Genomic DNA, 8,567 nt, shown 5'->3' with positions numbered 1-8,567 from the left:
ACATGCATACATACATACCACAACCACCATCCCCCATATACATGCAGAGAGAGAGAGAGAGAGAGAGAGAGAGAGAGAGAGAGAGAGAGAGAGAGAGAGCGAGCATTTTCATTTCCTGGCAGTACTGTCACTGTGTCACTGTCAGCTAAGGTGGGTGCTTAGTTCTAGTGACTGTAATACATACAGTAGAATCAGTGGGACTGCTATGTGGGAGACTGAGAACTGTCCCTCATTTCCTTGCCTTGCAAACTTTAGGAAATCAGCTTTCAAATTGTGAGGTAATCCCAGAGAAAAGTCTCTGTGAGTCAGTTTAGAAGGTGATCTGCCGAGGCCTTGCCAATTTACCTAAAACCTGAGGTAGCTTCTTTCCCAATTGAGTCTTGAGATGGCTATAGCTCTGGCAAGCTCTATGATTACAACAATGTAAAAGACCAAATTCAAACCATCTAACTGGGTTGCTTTTTGGATTCCTGACACCCAGAATGGTAAGACAATAGATGTTTGATGTTTCTGTCCATTAAGTGTAAGGGTGAGTTCCTATAGAAAATAGGTAGCTAGTATATCCCACTATTATTTCTTTGCTGATTCTTCAGTAGAGGAAAATTCAGTGGCACTTTGTGTTGTTTATATCTATAGCTGAAAATAGAATTTAGGGTCTTCATGACAGAGAAAAATTTATGTAATTTCTTCATGCATTTCTGAATAGCTGAAGACATTGTTTCTCAAAATAAATTTTATTCTTTACTGTGTAAAAGAGAAACTCATTTTTAAAAGTCCAGTGAATGAAGAAGAAATGATGTAGAAATCACATAAAATCACAACCACAATAAAAATCATTGTTCTTTTCCCTAGATTTTAGCCATAAAACTCGCATACAAATGAGCAAGCTTACATTTTAAAAAAATAAAGTCATATAAGACATGTCTTTTACATTTCCTTTTCTCCTGACTGCCTATTTTGATATTAATTTAATGCCAATGAAGGCACACCTATACAATCACTTTCATGGTTCCTTATGCTCATTATGTATTCATGGTTTACCTATTCTGTACCTCTGATCAGTTATTCAAAACTTTCCACTGTTTTACAGCCATTGATAAAACATCTCTGGTCATTCGTCATTTGCACTTACCAAGAATTTGCTTAGCATACTCTATCAAGGAAATATTTCTGGATGAGTATGCACATTTAAGAGACTTGAATTAAAATTTAAAAATTGCCTTTCAAACAGATGAGACTCAGTGGTAGAATCAGAAATTACTTCCCCAAAGCTGGCTGGATAACACTGGGTGTATTAAAAATTTAAATATCTGGCATTGTGACAAACAAGCATACTGCCATGTTAAACTGCACGGAAAGTGATTAAAGCTTTTGTTCTTCTTTTCTGTGTTCAGAATTAAACCTAGGGCCTCACATATGTTAAGTAGACATTCTGCCACTGAACAATACCAAATTTCCTGAGCATCTATTCATACTTTTACAAGCCATAATGGAGTTTGACCATTTTCATTCATTGTCTTTCTCTTTATTATACTCCCTTTTTATTCCCAAGTTATCTCTCACTTATGTTCATTTCATTATTTCCTCCATAAATTCTTTATATTCAAGATAGCCTGCAGTATGAGTCATTGTGAGACTAGCTTGTTTCTATTCATGTTATGATCTCCCTTTATTTCCATTTGGCTATAAATTACACAACTTAATTCTTTATAAAACGAATAAAACTTGGTTGTGTTAAATTTTTGTACCCAGTCATCTCTTAGCAAACAACTAGACTGATTTCAAAACTTGTTAACTGTGAATATCACTGTGATAAATATAAGTGTTTTTGAAATAATTGACTGGCTTTGATTCCTTTGAATTTATTCTGTGAAGTGATATAGGCAGATTATATCATAATTCTATGTTTTGTTGAGAATAGTTTTTTTTTCATATAATATATTTGGATTCCCTTCCTCAGCTGCTTCTAGTTCCTTCCCACCTCCCCTCCCATCTGGATCCACACTGTTTCTGTTTCTCATTAGAAAACAAACAGGCATCTAAGGAATAATAATAAAATAAATCTATAATTCTACATTTAATTTATTGAGAAATATTCACAATGATTTCTATAGTAGTTGGGTCAATTTACATTTCCATCTACAATGAGTTAAGGATTCATTGCCTGATGCAACCTTGCCAAAATTTATTGTGTGATATATTCTTTTACTTGTTTTTCTTCACAATTTATATTCTGTCTAGAATAAGATGGAAGATCAATGAAGTTTTATTTTCATTTCTGTGATGGCCATGACTATTGAACACTTTTCATGTATCTAATAGCAATTTGTATCTCTATCTGCTAGCTTGTTTTCTTGCTTATTGATTGGATTATTTATTCTGTTGGTGCTTGATTCTTTAGTTCTTTATATATCTTGGTATTAATCTTTCATTGAATGAAGATCTGACAAGATTTTCTTCATCTACATGCATTTCTTTCATCTGTTGCTTCCTTTGCTTTTTAATGTAGTGCATTCCAATTTGTTAATTTTTGTTATTATGTAACTCCCCTAACATATCCCTTTAAACACTAACTAGGCTTTTATAGCATGAAAGCAAAATATAAAGCCCAACAGTAGTTAAAGTCACAAAAGACTCAATAAGAAATTGTCCAATGAGGAGAAAAGGTACCTCAGTATAGAACTGGTTTCAATTCTGATTATAAGAGAAGGCAGGGATGTATAGTCAATGGGGGAATCAATGAAAGGAAACAATTAAGAAAGTAGGGTAATTCTTTGCTAAATTGACCTAGTAGAATTCTTTTGAATGTAACCAAAGTCAGATAATAAGGGTGGAATTCTCTCTAAGATGATTCAGAACAATCTATTCTAAAATGGATAATTCTGCCAAAACCAGTTGAAAGTTGGTTCCCTTCATGTAACAGAGAGGCTCTATACCATTATTGTGAAGTATAGGAAATAAGAGATTAAAAATAAACTTCCAAAAGTAAATGCTAGTTAATTTCATAGTAATTAGAATTTTAATATGTTTAAATTTTCTTTCTTTAGAATCTTCGTTGAAGATATTTCAGTGAATTTAAGTCTTATGCACAAGGTAAAGATGAACCTCACTTTCCAGATATTTGACTTTTTGGCCACGTATACTTTATACATTAGATATTGACTACCTCACTGTGTATTGGTAATGAAATTCATACTTTCATACATGAATTGATGAAAAACATTTCAATCTATTGAATGATAACTCAGCTTGCCAGGCTGGATTTTTCATCACACCATCTTTATCTCTTATTTATAAAGCAATTATTTCAACATTATTCTCTGTTGCACTATTACAATTTCTATTTTAAATTGAGAAGAAAAAGTTTGAAATGAAAGTATGAGTACTATTGAAAAATGCATTGGTCTCATAAATTTCATATAATTGAGGCAACAAAAAAGTCTGCTGAAAAATGTTGGTTTCTAACTGTGTGTTTATAGACTTATGTCAGTAAACTGACTGTCTGTGAAGAAAGTAATATAAAGTATATATAGATATTTGAGAAGACTGTATCCAAGATGCAAAATAGAGAATTTGAAGCTACCCTGTCGCAGAAAACACAACATTTTATGCCCTAATATAGCCTCTTCATCCTGTCACTCCATGTCTCCTCCCTTTGTAGGGTCTTGGTTTGTAGGCAGGACTGACATCCAACTTGGATCTTTTGTCTCAGGCATCTGAGTTGTGGGATTATAGGTATATGTCACCAACCCATGAACTTAAACTACTGTCTGATTTTCCAGCTAATGAAAAGGTAGTGAAAGCAAAGTTAACATGCAAAAATTTCAAACAAGCTAGCTATGAATCACATGGTAGTGATGTTCTTTATGCTTTAATAATTACCCCCCAAATTCAAACTGTACTGGATACCATAGGTTAGGGTTAAGGTAGTTTAAGCCTGTGATCCCAGGATTTGTGTGATCTCTGTGCCATACCTTGGCCAGGACCTGTCAAGGTACTCTTCTGCAAAACCCTAACAAATGTGATTTCAAATAACCATATGAATCATTTAATCAAGGCATTGTCATTGTATCACTCTACTTTATTGAGAAACTTGCAAAAGAAACTCCAAAAGCTTCCCTATAGTTTTTAAAGATAACAATCTTTTGGCCCTATCTTACTTTTCCAGTGACATTTCCAGGTAGCAGTCAGCATGTATCCCTTTTAATTCCTGGTATTTTTCATCAACTGTAGTGATGACTATATAATGCCAATGTTTCCTCCTTCCCAGCTTAAAAAACGTGTAAACTCCTGTTTTATTATTCAGAATCATGCTCAAATTCTGTCTTCATTAATAAAGATTTTTCAAATATTTTTAATTTGTAATTAATTCCACTCTTCAATGTAGTATTTGTGTTCCCTTTCCACTGCTAGAATTGTCATGGAACTATTTGGTTAAATGGTTTTCTTTTTTTTATGAGATGGAGTCTCACTAAGTAAACTAAGGTGACCTTTTTCAATTCCTTGATCCTCCTGAGTGATGGAATCACAGGTGTATACCACTATGCCTAGCCAATGGGTAACCAATAAGCAGATCTGGGATTTTTTTTTTTTCGATCTGGGATAGCTATAAGTCTTAAGTGAGACATAATTTTTTTTTTGTTGGCAGGTTATATCTAGAGCAATGTACTAGCCTATCTATGGTAATTTAATATCCATTTTGTAATTTTTAAATGATGCACACACATGAGAAGAGAGGGGAAACCATGTAGAACAGTGTACTGTTAGTTCACAATGAATTGATTTCCTTCTTCCCCTCCCTTGAAACAAGGTCTCTCACTGCACTTCAATGCTAACTATTTTTGCTAGGCTGGATGGCCAGTGAACTCCTAGATTCATCTTTTTCTGTCCCTGGACAGTGGATTTAAATGCACTTGTGGACATGGGTGCTATACATTTGAATTCAGGTCTTCTTGCTTTCACACAAAACACTGTTACCCACTAAGTTATTCCTTCAGCCCTTGAATTTTAATTCTGAAAGCTATTTTGATTTAAATTAGTTGATAATAAAAACATAAGTAGATTTTATATGAAAAAACATATTTTTCCTCTGCTATATTAGCTACTTACTAATAATGTATCTTTAGAAATATTGCTATATAGTACTGACTATATGCTAAATAAACAGCACTACAAGATTCTTCACTTTTCTTTATCCAGGCCTTCTTTTATTCATATTCTCTGCTAAAGTGTATCACCCCTCCGAAACAAAACCCACCAATTTCCTCTTTAGGAAGACATAAATACATTGATATTCTACTAACTAAAATTTCATTATGCCTGTCTCACTGTACTTCCATAATTTAGTTCCATTCTCCTTAGAAAAATATTCATTTACTAAAAGTTTTCACAATAAACCAAAAGGTTAAAAGCATTACTTGTACGGTAATGTTCTTGTATGCACATACTAAGCACTAGTAGAAGACATTATAAAACTTGTGAAGCTTTGAAATAATCATTTGGGAATATTAACTTAACTCAGTTAAATAGTGAACTTTAGAATATCAGTAACAATGTCTTTCAAGACATATGTAGGAGGCAAATAGTTCACAGACACCATTCTATATCATAAACAATTACTGTGGAACAATTTCTTTCAAGACATACGTAGGAGGCAAATAGTTCACAGACACCATTCTATATCATAAACAATTACTGTGGAAGAACACAAGAGGATTTTAGTGTTTATTGCATCAATATTTTCTCCTATTTGATTTTCCTAGTGCTCCCACACAAACCTATCTCTACTTACATGATGATGAATAAGCTTATGTACTCAGTACCCTCAAGACTAATGTCAATTGCAAAAATTGCAAACCACAGATTATGCAAATTCTCCTTAGTATACCAGACATTAAAAGAATGAGGAGCACTTCCTTTCTTTAGAAATTCATTTTCTGCTGTCAGAGGCAAGGCTCAAATGACCTTGTAGCTCACAATTAGGACTGCAGAAGAACTGGGTTTGACAGTCATTGCCATAAAAGAAAAGAAAGCAATTCCAAACTTTAATAAAAAAGGCTATGATGAGGATATGGTTCTCGCTTACTAGGTAACTCATTATAGAAGGACACCTTTCAGGTCTTAAACTTAAAACATAGGGGAAAAAAAATCAAAAACGAAGGAGGTGAAATGGCAATAAAAATGGGCCTCTCATGCAAATGTCTTTGGTAATTAAGAGGAGGGTGCTAAATGTGCAATATATTTTCCAAAGAGAATTGTTTCTAAATGTTGGGGTAGGTTAACACTGTATCCTACCAGGGAACAGCTGTTCCTAAGAGAACACTGTCAGTGTTGATAAGTAACTTTAAAAACTAAATCTGTTTGCTGAGCTCATGTTGTTTGGAAAAAACATGAAGAATGAAATCTTCATGGTTTTTTTTTTCTTGTTAAACTGGGGGAAAAATCCTATCAGTTGCAAGCAAAGGCAGAATTCTAAGAGCTGTACAACCTGGTGAGATCCTGGGGTGAGCTCATTTATGTGAGGAGAGAGAAAAACAGGAGGCAGATTGGAATTCTCTGTCCCTCATCTGAATAATAATTTTACACTCTGAAAATGCATTGATTATATTCTTTCAATCCTTTTAAAGGACTGGCTTAGTGGAGGATCAAAGGCTATTTTGTGTTTCCCCTTTGTTTGTTTCCCAGGGTCCATTTGTTGTTAACAATACCCAGGTCAAAATTAGCTTTGGTCATTATTCTTCACTTTATGTGGTACTTTGGGCATTATTTAACCACCCAGAGTTAGGGAACACCTATTTTCTGGTAGCATTTAGGAAGTACTATGAAAAATTAGGAGAATTTGAAGATTCATGGAAATGTGATGGTGTGAGGAAATGTGAGAAATTATTTTCTCTCTTCAGTGTGATAACTGTTCTAAACCCCAGTCAAGGTCATAATTATTCTGTTTCTTTCTAGGCCTCAGTATGAAGCCTAAGAGTTTCTATGAGCTACATTTGGTATTCTTTAGTTTTTAAATTTTTTTGCAACAGGGTGTTGTTTCATAGTTGTTGCTGGCCTAGAAATTGCAACTCCCCTGCCCCTCAGCCTCCTAAACTCTGGGATTACAGATGCTCACAACCATGGCTGGTTGTCATTTTGGTTCTCTTGTTGTGAAGATGCATTTTTTTGTTTTTGAGACAGGATGTCACTAAGTAGAGACTATCTATCATAGGCTAGTACCAACCTCATTCTCCTTTTACTTTGGCCTCTAATGCACTAAGATGACAGGCACATGCTAACAGACTTTATTGTGATTTTAATTTTCATCTCTCCCACATACAATAATGAATATATTTTCCACATGAGACATACTCGTTGGCTGTTGTATGTCTTCTTTCACAAAGTTGTATGAAAGTCTTTTTTTCGTGTGGTGTGCCCAGTGAAAGACATAACAGCATCATGACATTTTTACTATCTACAGCAAGGTCAACAAACATTTTCTGTAAAGGGCCTGGTTGTAAATATTTCCAGCTTTGTGGTCCATATGGTCTCTGTCTCAATCACTCAATTCTGTCATTGTGTCATTGTGTTCTGATAGCAGCCATAAACAGTATACTCCTGTGTTCAGATAAAACATTATTTACAGAGAGCACATCAGGTGGCAGATATAGGTCACCCTTGATTTAGAGAGCCATTTGTGAGAAATAGTGTCTCTGCTTATAACATTACCTTCTACAGTTAGTGACAAACCTGAGAGGAAATGTACTTTGGGTTTAATTCTTTCAAACTAGTGGGCATTGGCAATAGAGACAGCCAAGAAAGAAAAACTAGGAAGTTTTATACTATTAGATTTTAAAAAATTCAGTGCTTCTGAGAAGTCCCAAATGGAAGTTGTCCTGGGTCAATCTAAGGGAAAGCTCTGGAGGAAGGGGAGAGTTTCCCCTCTGCCATGTTTTCCCTTTGCCCTTATTGAAAAGAGAGTTCTGTTCCCATGTTCAGGTCATATGTATTAGAGCTCTATGCCAGAGTAGTATCCTGCTTGTGATTCACCCACAACATTTATTACAAAGTACAAGTCTTGCTAATGGTGAGTTTGTATCAGAAATACTCACTTTAAACCATATCCAGCTGTAGAGGAATTTTAATCCAGCAACATGACTACTCTGGCAAGGAATAACATCCAAAGACTAGGCCTTTGTTAACTGGGGGGAATACAGACATGCTTTTAGTATACACCTTTAATCCCAATGGTGGCATCTAATTGAGGGTAGATGAAGTGAGGAGTCAGAAGAAGTTTTGACAGAATGAGTCACAAGAATGAAAAAGAGGCTACTTAAGAGCAGTACAAGGAGGGGAGGGGTTTGAGTTCAGTTGAGTTTGGTGCAGTTCAACTGAATACAGTTGACTTTAGTTGAGTTCTGTACTGTCAGTTGAATGCAGTTGAGTTTGTGCAGTTGAGTTGTCAGATTCTACATGATAAAGGAAGATAATATAACATATAGTTATTACTGTCTCTTGTGAGACTATGCCAGGGCCTAATAAACACAGAAGTGGATGCTCACAGTCAGCTATTGGATGGATCACAGGGC

General features: G+C 34.9%; 1 protein-coding gene across 1 annotated transcript in view; it reads left to right on the top strand.

The window, feature by feature from the left end:
• The window catches only part of LOC110286876 (melanoma-associated antigen B18), a 413,915-nt gene that overhangs the window by 48,613 nt on the left and 356,735 nt on the right, over window positions 1–8,567 (top strand). The window contains exon 2 of the mRNA XM_021153512.1: window positions 3,048–3,093. The gene's annotated coding sequence lies outside the window, so the exon portion shown is untranslated. The remainder of the gene's footprint in view (window positions 1–3,047; window positions 3,094–8,567) is intronic.

Source organism: Mus caroli, chromosome X (assembly GCF_900094665.2).
Source record: "Mus caroli chromosome X, CAROLI_EIJ_v1.1, whole genome shotgun sequence".
Classification (NCBI taxonomy): domain Eukaryota; kingdom Metazoa; phylum Chordata; class Mammalia; order Rodentia; family Muridae; genus Mus; species Mus caroli.
The sequence above is the reverse complement of the archived record's forward strand: the minus strand, read 5'-3'. Positions and strand labels throughout refer to the sequence as shown.